Source organism: Canis lupus, chromosome 20 (genome assembly GCF_003254725.2).
Source record: "Canis lupus dingo isolate Sandy chromosome 20, ASM325472v2, whole genome shotgun sequence".
NCBI classification, from domain to species: Eukaryota; Metazoa; Chordata; class Mammalia; order Carnivora; family Canidae; genus Canis; species Canis lupus.
In genome coordinates this window covers 27,070,523-27,082,545 of record NC_064262.1, presented here as the reverse complement: position 1 = coordinate 27,082,545, position 12,023 = coordinate 27,070,523, and the positions used below count along the sequence as shown (strand labels likewise).

Sequence of the window (12,023 nt, the reverse complement as noted above, 5' to 3'; positions counted from 1 at the left end):
ATTACCATCGACTTGGTTGATGAAGTAGTGGCGGGGTTTGAGAGTATTGATTCCAGTTTTGAAAAAAAACTTCTACTGTGGGCAAAATGCTGTCAAACAGTATCACATGCTGCAGGGAAGTTGTTCATGAGAGGAAGAGTCAATTTATGTAGCAAACTTCATTGTTGTCTTATCTTAAGAATCTGCCACACTGCCCCAACCTTCAGCAACCACCACCCTGATCCGTGAGCGCCATCAACATGGAGGCAAGACCCTCCACCAGCAAAAAGGTTATGATTCACTGAAAGTCCAGACAATGGTAAGTTTTAGCCTTTTTTTCTTAAGCAATCAAGTATTATTAATTAAGGTATGTACATTGCTATTTTAAATGCTATTACATACTTATCAGATTATACTTAACAGGGATCCCTGGGTGGCGCAGCGGTTTAGCGCCTGCCTTTGGCCCAGGGCGCGATCCTGGAGACCCGGGATCGAATCCCACGTCAGGCTCCCGGTGCATGGAGCCTGCTTCTCCCTCTGCCTGTGTCTCTGCCTCTCCTTCTGCCTGTGTCTCTGCCTCTCTCTCTCTCTGTGTGACTATCATAAATAAAAATAAATAAAAAATTAAAAAAAAAAAGATTATACTTAACAGATTATAACAGTATGGTATAAGCATACCTTTTTAAAAAAGCTTTTAAATTCCATTTAGTTAACAGCGTAGTGTTAGTTTCAAGTGTACAATATAGTGATTCAACACTTCCATACATCACCCAGTGCTCATGACAAGTACCCTCTTTTACCCTATCACCTATTTCACCCATGCCTCCACCCACCTCCCCTCTGGCAACCATCAGTTTGTTTTCTGTGGGTAAGAATCGGTTTCTTGGTTTACTTGTATTTTCCCTTTGCTTGTTAGTTTCTTAAATTCCAAATATGAGTGAAATCAAATGGATTTGGCTCTGTTGGACTTATTTCACTTAGCATAATATGTTCTAGCTCTAACCATGTTGTTGCAAATGGCAAGATTTTACTTTTTTATGGCTGAGGCTGAGTAATATTTAGGTGTCTGTGTGTATACACACACACACACACACACACACACACACACATCTTCTTTATCTATTCATTAGTCAATGGATACTTAGCCTGCTTCCATAATTTGGCTATTGTAGATAATGCTGCTATAAACACTGGGATGCATGTATCCCTTTGAGTCACTATTTTTATGTTCTTTGGGTAAATATCTAGTGGTGCAATTGCCAGGTCACAGGGTAGTTCTATTTTTAACTTTTTGAGGAACCTGCATACTGTTTTCCAGAGTGGCTATTCCAGTTTGCATTTCCACCAACAGTGAAAGAGAGTTCCTTTTTCTCTACATCCTCGCCAATACCCGTTGTTTCTTGTGTTGTTGATTTTAGCCATTCTGATGGGTGTGAGGTGATTACAATTACTCGTTGTAATTTTTATTTGTATTTCCCTGATGATCAGTGATGTTGAGCATCTTTTCATGTACCTGTTGGCCATCTGGATGTCTCCTCTGGAAATTCCTACTGAGTTCCTCTGCCCATTTTTAATTGGATTATTCTTTTTTTAGGGTGTTGAATTTTGTTAAGTTCTTTAGTTATTTTGGATACTAAGCTTTTATCAGATATGTCATCTGAAATCTCTTCTCCCATTCCGTAGGCTGCCTTTTAGTTTGGCAGATTATTTCCTTTTTGTGCAGAAGCTTTTTATTTTGATGATATCCCAAATGCTTGTTCTTGAATTTTGTTTCCCTTGCCTCAAGAGGCCCATCTAGAAAGAAGTTGCTGCTCAACTTAACTTTTAAAGGCACTGGAAAACCAAACATTCATTTGACTTGCTTTATTGTGATACATGCTTGATTGTGGTGGTCTGGAATCAAACCCGCAGTAACTCTGAGGTGTGCCTGTATTCCTTCTAGAATGAGGAGGAGGAATAAATGGACATTCCCCGCCCACACTTCTGCTGCCCAGTGAATGAAGCCAGCAGAACCCAGTCTGGCAGGCCGGCAAACGTTAGCTTGTGAAGAGCAAGAACTACCTGGTATTCCCTTGTGCTTCCAACACCTCGTCCAGGCCCTGGCACAGTGTAACTGCTAAGCATAAGCTAAATGAAACACTTCAGGGCTACTACCTATCAGTTTTAAAGTCAAGAATTAAGCAGCGAGTTCAATCTTCCTTATTATTATTTTTTATTATGTGCAGCTTTTCTACCTTGAATTTAATTCTGCAATGTACTCATAAAACCATTGTTCACTATTTTGGTTTGGCTGCTTACATGGCAGTTCTCCACCAAAGGCCTTATTACTACTCCTCTCCACCACCAATCTCCCACCAGACACATCTGGAAATACTCAGGGGCAGTTTTTGGTGCTGTGTGTTTACTGCACAAAGGACAAAGATATACATGTGATTTTGTCTTTCTTTTACCATGAAGAATGTACCCAACCCCAAATCCTATAGCTCCCCTATTGAGAAATACAGAACTACTGAGGAACTGAATTTTTCTAGAAAATAAGGGTTTCTTTCTTAGAAACCGTCTCCAATTCCTTAGTCTCTGTTACCTGTCCATGCAGATTTGAGCTATCTGGTCACAGCCCAGATGCTGCCAGTCTCTAAATTACAGTCTTCAATGGTAGACATTAATAACTCATCTCCTAATCATTTGTCCTGCAAACCAATGCCTGGGAAGGTGGCAGCCAAGAGCAACAATCAAAATACTTAGTAACCAGCAATGACTATGGATGAGTGTAAACTAAGAGACTTAGAACCTTCTCAAGTGCTGGGTATCAGCTGTGGATTGTGAAGGCATCCACCAGTGGCAGATAAGGACTCAGGGAAACAGCATACTCAGAGGACAGACCCCCAAGGTTTTCCTATGGTGTATGATGGTAACCAGTGGACTGTCCCACAGGAAGACCACTCAGCTTAAGTGGGGTGGCTGAGCCAAATGGTAATGCTGAATCACTTAGCAGCCTTTGGGTCTAAACTGGTTTCTCTCCAAGCTTGAGGCCAGTTGAAGAGAGTCCCTTGTACTTGGATGGCAAGCAGAATAAAAACTGAATGACAAAAACAAACAAACAAAAAAACTGAAAGACAGTGGTGACCTTCTTAAGTAGGAATTATTTTCACATTTTACAGATGAGAAAATCAAGACCCAGAAAGCAAAATATCTTTCCTGAAGCCACACTAGAAATAAGCTATGGTGTTTGAAATTAGAACCCAGATCTGCTCAAATCCACAGCCCATGAGCTTTTGTGAAGGGTGAAAAGAAATGGAAGAAACAGAGAAAAACATAGGAAGAGAAGAAATACAATGTACTCTGCAATGCATTATATCTATCCAGAATATAGAAGTAAGATTTAAAGGGGTCCAAGAAATAAAGCTTTCTCCTCTATAATTCTGTCCTTCTATTTCCCCGCAAGGCCCGATGGAAGGTCCACTTTCCTCATCAAACCCCCAAAGCCACACATCCAGGCAGATGTGTACCTTCTCAGAATTCCATGAAGTCCCCAAATCTGTGTCACATCAATGACCATTGTTGAAATCTCACCCATCCTTCAAAAACCACCCACTCCTCAGAGTCTCTTCTGACCGTTCTGGGCCCCACTGTGGCCTGCACAGCCATCTCAGATGCAGCAGTCCCCATGGGGAGCTGTGTCCTTGCTTTGACTCCCACTGTGACTGTGTCTTTCTCTTACCATCCCCATTCAAGTACTTGCACATAGATTCTCTTTGGGGGTCTTACGTCTTAAGCATAATTTATACTTTTAAAATATAAATCCCACTATTGACACCACTAATGTTCGGTTAGCCATGTAGAGTGTGCCAGGCACTGGGCCGAGCCTGAAGCCTACTCACAGAATTCCCATCCTAACTCTAGGACGTGTTTGTTTGTTTGTTAGTTAGTTATTTTTACTGTCCTTCCCACACAGGCAAAATCAGGCTTAAAAAGATGACATAGCTTCTCCGATATCATATGTGGCTTCTTTATCTGTCTGCAGTCTCCAAAGTATGTCTGTCAAATAGGGAAAAATTCAGCACCTTGTGAATACTTTATGCTATTTCGTTCATTCGTTCGTTCATTCCATTCACTCTTTGAATCCAACTACATACTGGATAGTTCATAAACCAAAAAGAATGAATGAGCCCCACTTGTTGCCCTCAGAAGAGTCACAGGCTAGTGGGAAAACCTCCAAATAGGTTCACAGGATACCATGTAGGAAGCACAATGGTGGCAGATGCTCAGGTTCCAACACAGGTCAGAGAATAGGAATCCAAAAGAAGATGGAGCCAGGTGATCAACAGTGTCCACCCCTGCCAAGGACACTGGCAATGGAATCCTCCAGTGATTGCTTGCTCTTTGGTAGCATCCTCTCTTCCTCAGCTACATGAGCCCCCACCAGCCATGATTACCCCAAAGATCTCATATAGCAGTGATCCGAGGACCTGGGCTCCCACTATTCTGAGTACTTCTCAGCAGCATGTGGCAGGGAAACAAAGTCCCCCTCTCATCCCCTTCCCCATTCTTATAGATTATTGTTTGTGGCACTTACAAGCAGCTTCAAATGAGTACACATGTTTTATTTCCCAGCAGACTTTAAATAACGACATCCTGCCATGAGCTGAAAATCTGGTTGGCACTCCTGAGGACATGTCAGCTTGCAGCTTCATTCCCTTTTAAGGCATCAAAAAAATTTTATGAAATATAAAAATTTAAAAAGACAGAGATTCCAACATTTTCCTCCTCATAGAGAAATTGACCGCCAGAAAACAGAGTTTCCTCCCCACCAGGTTGTATCAGTTGTCTGTTGCAACAATAATGCTGAACAGAAGACCTCAGTGGTATGTCTTTCCCAGGGGTCTTGCAAGAGCCACTCTAGGGCTGGGCTCCCTCACACATCTGCAGGCTGGCTGATTTAGGTTAAGTTCCGCTGGTCTACTCTGCTCTACTTTATGTGTCTCTTGCTGTTTTTCCTGGACCATAGGCTAAGCTATACTCAGGATGGCAGTGGAGTGGAAGAACTCATGCAGAAAACATGCCTGCACTTTTTCCAAGCCTCTGCATACATCAGGTTTGCTAACATCCCACTGGTCAAAGCAGCCCCATGGCTGCGTTGGAGCAGGATAACATAAACGGAGGCAGGGAAGAATTGGTCCTGGTCGCATTATAGAGCCAGTAACGATACTTTCTGAGCCCCAAATCAGGCTTGACTAGGATTTTTATGCCCTCCCAGGTGAGAAATACCTCCTGAGGAGAGTGGTCTAGATGGCAAAAGGTGGTCAATTCTGAGACATTTTGATGTTGAATTCCAGGTAGTGCATGAATCACCTGGTAAAACAGTTATACACTCTTCTGAAAATCAAGAGGGACAGTCACTAATGAGTAAAATTACCAAAACACCTCTGAACAATGGTTGAACGTTTCTGACTAAGCTAGAATAGACTCTTATTTACAGCCTATAATGGCCTAGCAAGAGTAACTGCAATAACTGCAAACATTGATGCAGCACTTACCATGTTTGGGCTAAACACTTTCTAGGAGTTATTCTTCTTAATTTTTTTTTAATTTTTATTTATTTATGATAGTCACACATGAGAGAGAGAGAGAGAGAGAGAGAGAGAGGCAGAGACACAGGCAGAGGGAGAAGCAGGCTCCATGCACCGGGAGCCCGACGTGGGACTCGATCCCGGGTCTCCAGGATCGCGCCCGCCCCAGGCCAAAGGCAGGCGCCAAACCGCTGCGCCACCCAGGGTTTCCTATTCTTAATTTTGATAGCAAACCGTAGATATTATGATGATGATGCCAATTTTACAGATGTGGAAACCAAGGCCAGGGGTTCAACTGTCCAAGAACCCACAAATAGTAAAAGAAGCACCAGAACTTGAACCCAGGTCCACGTGGTTGTACAGATGGTGCATCTTACCACTACCCTATACCATCCCTGTCTTCATTCATGTAAGTCTCAATGGCCTTGTCATACTGTTCTCTTTATTTATAAATACTCAGAGCTCCTGAATCTTCTGTTCCTGACAGAAAGACTATTCTGTCTAAAAACGCCTACATTTTACTCAATGCCTCACTAGTCTAATTTAGTATTTCTTCCATTTGTATATTAACTAAGACAGTTTCTAGGGAGAATATAGGATAAGACTCAAGATACAAGATCTGACTGGCTGCTGCCCATCTCTGAATAAAAACCATAGAGGGAGGAAATCAACAAAGCTCCAAGGAGCAGAGCAGGAGGGGGAAGAAGCCCTTGGTTTCAGATACCTTTGGTTCCTTTTCCGTAAATTCAGACTATTCAGTGATTATACCCAAGACACTATACTTAAGTTGATATAAAAAATACGTACCAAAATCTTAAAATGGATTCCCCTTCATTCTCCACATAATATACGTGTGTGCATAAAAGTGAAGTGCTTGTCAGAAGTTGCTAAATGATACAAGCCATACCATATACCATGTTTCAACCTGTTCTTTACAATTTCCCAAATCATTTGTTGATTGTGAGAGGCCTGTTAGCACACTCTTTTGTCTGAGGCACTTGTCACTAGTGACTGATACTGTCTGAATCGCAGTTGACATAGAGAACCATCCTAAGGTCATTCAAGGGCATTCCCACATTATAATAGTCATTAGGACCCCAACCACCAACAACTGGTAGCTAGAGGGAGGCCAGATGCTGCTGGTGTGTGTGTCTTGGTCAGTGAAAGGGTGTCAGCATTTCCTACAGAAGCTGGACCTAGAGATCTTGAAGTTAGCCTCTTGACCAACTTGACCTCCTGACTTCTCTGAAGTCCCAATCAGTGCCAGGGCTGCAGAGGCCTGCCTCCGACCATCAGCTACCCCAGCCCTGGTAGCAGGCCAGGCCTCCTTCACTGCTGGCTTGGTGGCCATGTCAATCAACAGTGTAACCACAGTAAAGCTCTCCTGGTGCCCAGTGACTAAATTTCAGTCCTGAGCAATACTTGTTTTTTGCACCTACTATGGCTTTCTGTGCTATTTAAATGAGCAAATGTAGGAGATATCTTCAAAATAAATAGGAAATAACTGCTGAGAAAATGCTTTGGGACATGTTTTCAGGCCCCAAATGCATACTTGATACAGCAAAAGAAATCCAGTGTTCCTCTTCCACTCTTCTGTTGCTTTCCGGTCACTAATCCTAGGAAGCAATCTGCAAAGCATGTAAAAGAAACCAAGAGGGCTGTTTGTCAGCAGACTGCTGTGCTGGGCAGAGTTCAAACAGGTAAGAGAGTGGGGGTAAAAATAGTCCTTCCTGGCCAACACGCAGCTCATAATCCTGTAATAATGGCAGTGCTCCTAGCCTGGGGGGTCTGCGATTAATCTACACCGGATGTATGCAGTCCTAAGGCCTCTACCCTTGTTATGCCGTCCCAGAACATAGGGGGCTCTCCATAGTAGAAGAGTCAGGTGGTACCGGACCAGGCCTTTGAAGCGCAGGTGAGTAAAGAGACAGACAGTAGGAACAGTGGTAAAAAGCATCATATTAGAAACAGAACCAATGGCAGTGCTGCATGCCCACTCTCTTTATCTAGAGAGAGAAGTGAAGGCTTGTTAATGAGAAGGAATTGGCTCACATGATTATGGAGGTTAAGAAGTCTAAAATGTGCAGAGTAAGCCAGGGGTGTGGACCTAGGGAGAGTCCACATTCCAGTTTGAAGGTCATTGGGCAGGAAGAGCTAATATTGCAGATGAAGTCCAAAGGCAGTCAGCTGGAAAACTGTCTCTTATTCAGGGAAGGTGGGGTTTTTTGGTTCTATGGAGGCTTTCAACTGATTGGACAAGGCCCGCCCACATTATGGAAGGCGACCTGCTTTACTCAAGTCCACCTATTTCAATATTAATCTCACTCAAAAACACCCCACAGAAACACCCAGAAGGATTATGTTTGACTGCTCTCTGGGCACCCTATTGTCCAGGCCACTTGACATAAAATCACCCATCATAAGCATCTATCTAGACAAGTTAACTATGTTTCAGGCACAGTGTGACAGCCAATTATTCTGGATTGGCATAAAAGTTTCTGGGTTCCATGTGTCAAGAAAAGTCCATAAGGCTTGGGAATTCTGGAGATTTTACAGAGATGGATTTTCTAGCACATAGAAATCTCCACTAAAAGGGGTGGGGGATGGCGAGGATGAGAGACACACCCCAGGGGGAAACTATTAACAGATAATGAATCATCATCTGAGCTTAGCAGCTCCTGCTGTTTCCTCGGACAAAATAGGATGTTGTCAGGCAAGGTTATTTGGGAGGGGAGAATTCACTTGTAAAAAGCAATGCTGTATGCCGGACTTCTAACGGTGCTTATTTGTGTGTGTTTGTGCGCGCGCATATTACACTCAGCTGATAGAATATTATCTAAGGACACATTTTTTCCACCCTTCTTTAAATCCTTTGCTGATTCCTCTATAAATCCTCTGAACACTGCAAGGCCTCAGGCCTTGGGCAGACCCTCTGTCCTACATCCATCCCCTCCTGAAGTCATCTCAATCACAGATTTAAGTATCATCAGTATGCTGATGAATTCTGAATTTATTTTTCCCAGCCCCGACCTTCTCTACCAAACAGCAATTTCCTAGGTACAGCTTAATATATCCACCAATAAAAAGCTTCTCACTCATACCTTAAATTTTTTTTCTCTCTTTAAAATGATTCTTTCTCATCACACAATTTATAAACCCCCAAAATCATTGAATAATCACCTCCACCTTTTGTAACAGGCTTGGCCCAGTTCACACACAACCAAGATAAAGCCACTGTTACTGGAGAAGCTCTTAGTGTGTTTTTTTTTTCCTCTCCGTCTCCACCTCACTCCTGTTAGGTAGCTCCCAGCACCATCTGGGGCCTGCTGGGAGGTACCTGAAAGAATATAAATCCATCAGAAAGGACTCCCCTTAAGTCTTGGGAGGTGGTTGATACTTCAGAGAATAACACTTCTCTCTAAGGGGACTGGCCACCAAAAGCTGTATTTGTTTCCTTTTTGAAACTTTTATGTTTTGGGAAGGGGGCAAGTCAGGTTTTCTGGTAAATTTTTATCAGGGGAAACAAAATGAGAGTCATCTCTTTTGTATAATTCAGTGAGTTCACAATTTGCTTCTGCCTTTCCTGAGAGAGTAGATACATATGCTAAGATTGGCCAAACTTCCAGAAGCACTAATGCAATTCCCATTTTAACATGCCCTGGCAATTGAGGCAGGTTATTGCTAAAACTGGACCAGGCTCAGCACTTTATCATTTGTGGGTGTTACTCCTTCTGGGGTTTCTGGGCTCCTGACTCGCCATCAGCTCAGCTCAAAGAATTTTAAACCAACGGCAAAAAGCACAGCCTTGCTCCCTTGTCACTGACACCAACACTCCTGCCCTCCCTCCTCCCCACACACACAAAAAAGAGGTCTCATTTTCATGATAACTTTCCTTTCAGTGCTTTTCATTTGATTTTGTCTGGAACCTCAAGGAAATGGGGATTTCAGAAGCTCTTTAATGCCTTTGTTTCACTAAAGAAGAGCAAGACAAAACCCAGAGAACCCCAGCAACCTGCTCAAGGCCACACAGCACAGCCCTTAACCTCAGGACTCCATCTCTCCATTGTAAAGTGTCAATAACAAACATAGCTGCCTTATGACGATTAAACGCAATACTGTATAGAACAGACCCAGCAGAGTGCCAGGCACAAGAAAGAAAAACAGATGTTTGGCATTAATAATCTTCTCCAGGCTGATCTTTTGAGCCAGGAGCTGTTAGGAGAGCCTGAGAAATCAGCGAGGCTGGCTACAGTTTGTCCAGCATCCCTACCACTTTGTGTATTTGGTAGACACACACACACCCACAAAACTGGAAAGGTGACTCCAAAATCAATCCCCTTTTGTCTTTGAACTTCACAAATAACCCCAACAGTAGGAGGGGGTTGGGGACAGAAGAAGAGGCAAATCACTCTCCAGAGGAAAAAATGGCCCTTCTCACAGACTGAACATGGCCTCTAGGAGAGTAAGGGACTTTTCTCCCCTTTATGAGGCCAACTTAATCAAGGAAACATTTTTATGGGTTCTTCAATGAAATAGCCATCACGCCAATGGTCTTGATAAGCATGAGAGACCGCCCTCTGCTGTGGGTTTTCATTAGTGCACCAAGGGTTGGTTTGACAGCTGCTGGGCCAGGCAGTGAGTGGATCAAAGTCCAGGAAACCTGAAAGGCCTGTTGGACTGGAGGACACAGATTCTTTGAGCTCTGTTCCCCGCAAAAGGGAAAGAACAATGTACAGGATTCTCCGTCAAATGAAGAATTCCAGAGGAGAGGCTGGGACAGAGCGGGGAGGTGTAGCTACAAAATGATACACTCCCATCCCTGCCTACCCAACCTCAAATCCAGGGAAGAGCCCACAGGGAGAATAGAAGCTGGTTCACTTCTGAAGAGTCCCTACATTTCAGATGGACCACAAGTTATTACAAAATCCCCAAGTGATGAGTTTACGAAACCAGCAATAGGCAGATGAAAGTTAAGTCAGCTCCTCTTTCCACAGCTGAAATGCTGGGCAAACTTCAAAAAGTCACGGTGCTGAATCCCAGTCTCCTCGGGTACTGGGTACAGGGGGAAGATTGTCCATTATATAAGGGAGAAGGATCCTGTGGTCACAGCTGACCCAGGGATGCCTGGCAACCTTCCATTTCCGGAGCCATTCAAACACAGCCTGGATGAGTCCTTAGGTCTGGGGGAGAAATCTCCAGATTTCAGATTCAGATGGACAGTTGGTCTAAATCAGTAATTCTCAGAGTCTGACATTTCACAGGCTCCAAACAAGGTCCAAAATAATTTAAAGGAACTATGCAGGGTTTAGGGACATTTATAAAAACTATTTAATATCGCCACAGTTTATTTAAAGAAGGAATAATTTAAAACAAATCTAAAGGGCAGCCCCGGTGGCTCAGCGGTTTAGCTCCGCCTTCAGCCCAGGGTGTGATCCTGGAGATCCAGGATCGAGTCCAATGGAGCCTGCTTCTCCCTCTGCCTGTGTCTCTGCCTCTATCTCTTTCTCTGTGTCTCTCATGAATAAATAAATAAAATCTTTTAAAAAATAAAACAAATCTAAAGATCGAGACAAGTATCAGAGAAAGAAGAAATATTCTTTAAATTGTATTTAGTTTCACAACCCTTACTTTTCACATTTATCTGTGAACAAATTAAAGTATTTTAGAACAGTGCATATTTACCCATTATTTTGGAGAAACTGTGTGTGTGATCAAAAAAGATTGAGAAAGTTATCTTAATTTCGGAAAAGATTTAAAAAAAAAAAAAAACCCTCCATCCAATTTTGTTTGCATTTAAAAATTTAGGAGGATCGGTGTTGAGCAGCAGGGAAAGAGGAAATTCTTGAAAGGTGGCTAAAGTGGTACCATGCTGTTTCACTCACCACCTGGAAAAGACAGGGTACTACCCAGGGCAATGCTCCCCTACTCAGAACTTAGAGCTCATTGTTGGACTTGAGAGATCCCCTGAAAAACGATTGTCAAATTAGGTATGTATTGTATTTTCTCAGAGAACGTGTTTAGACATCATGTTCAAAAAGAGATTCAGGGCAGCCCCGGTGGCTCAGCAGTTTAGCACTGCCTTCAGCCCAGGGCAGTGATACTGCAGACCCAGGATCAAGTCCCACGTCGGGCTCCCTGCATGGAGCCTGCTTCTTCTGCCTCTCTCCCTCTCTTTCTCTCTCTCTCTCTGTCTCTCATAATTTAATAAATAAAATCTTTATTAAAAAAAAAGACTCAAACTCAAAAACTATAAAGTCACTGTTAAAAAGGGCCAATGCCAAAATATGCCCTACTGGAATGTATAGCAGATTAAAATAGTCCCCATTGTCACCTCTCCCTGCATCCACACTTGCCCATCATGGGACTTTTTTCCCCACTCCTCACCACTGAGTTGACCACATGACTTGCCTTGGCCAATGGCAAATGAGCGGAAATAACAATATCCCACCTCCAAACTGAAGCCTTCAGAGCACA

The 12,023-nt window shown here is 43.1% G+C and overlaps 1 protein-coding gene across 7 annotated transcripts in view; it reads right to left on the bottom strand.

Moving 5' to 3' along the window:
* Window positions 1-12,023, bottom strand: part of PRICKLE2 (prickle planar cell polarity protein 2) — a 321,924-nt gene that overhangs the window by 275,127 nt on the left and 34,774 nt on the right. For 3 of the 7 annotated variants that reach the window (XM_025456472.3, XM_035703517.2, XM_049097928.1), the window contains exons 3-4: window positions 5,248-5,355; window positions 4,556-4,676 (exon numbers count right to left, since the gene is read on the bottom strand). The exons of 2 other annotated variants lie outside the window; for them this stretch is intronic. The gene's annotated coding sequence lies outside the window, so the exon portion shown is untranslated. The remainder of the gene's footprint in view (window positions 1-4,555; window positions 4,677-5,247; window positions 5,356-12,023) is intronic. 2 more of the 7 variants (XM_025456473.3, XM_035703520.2) reach the window with 1 other exon arrangement.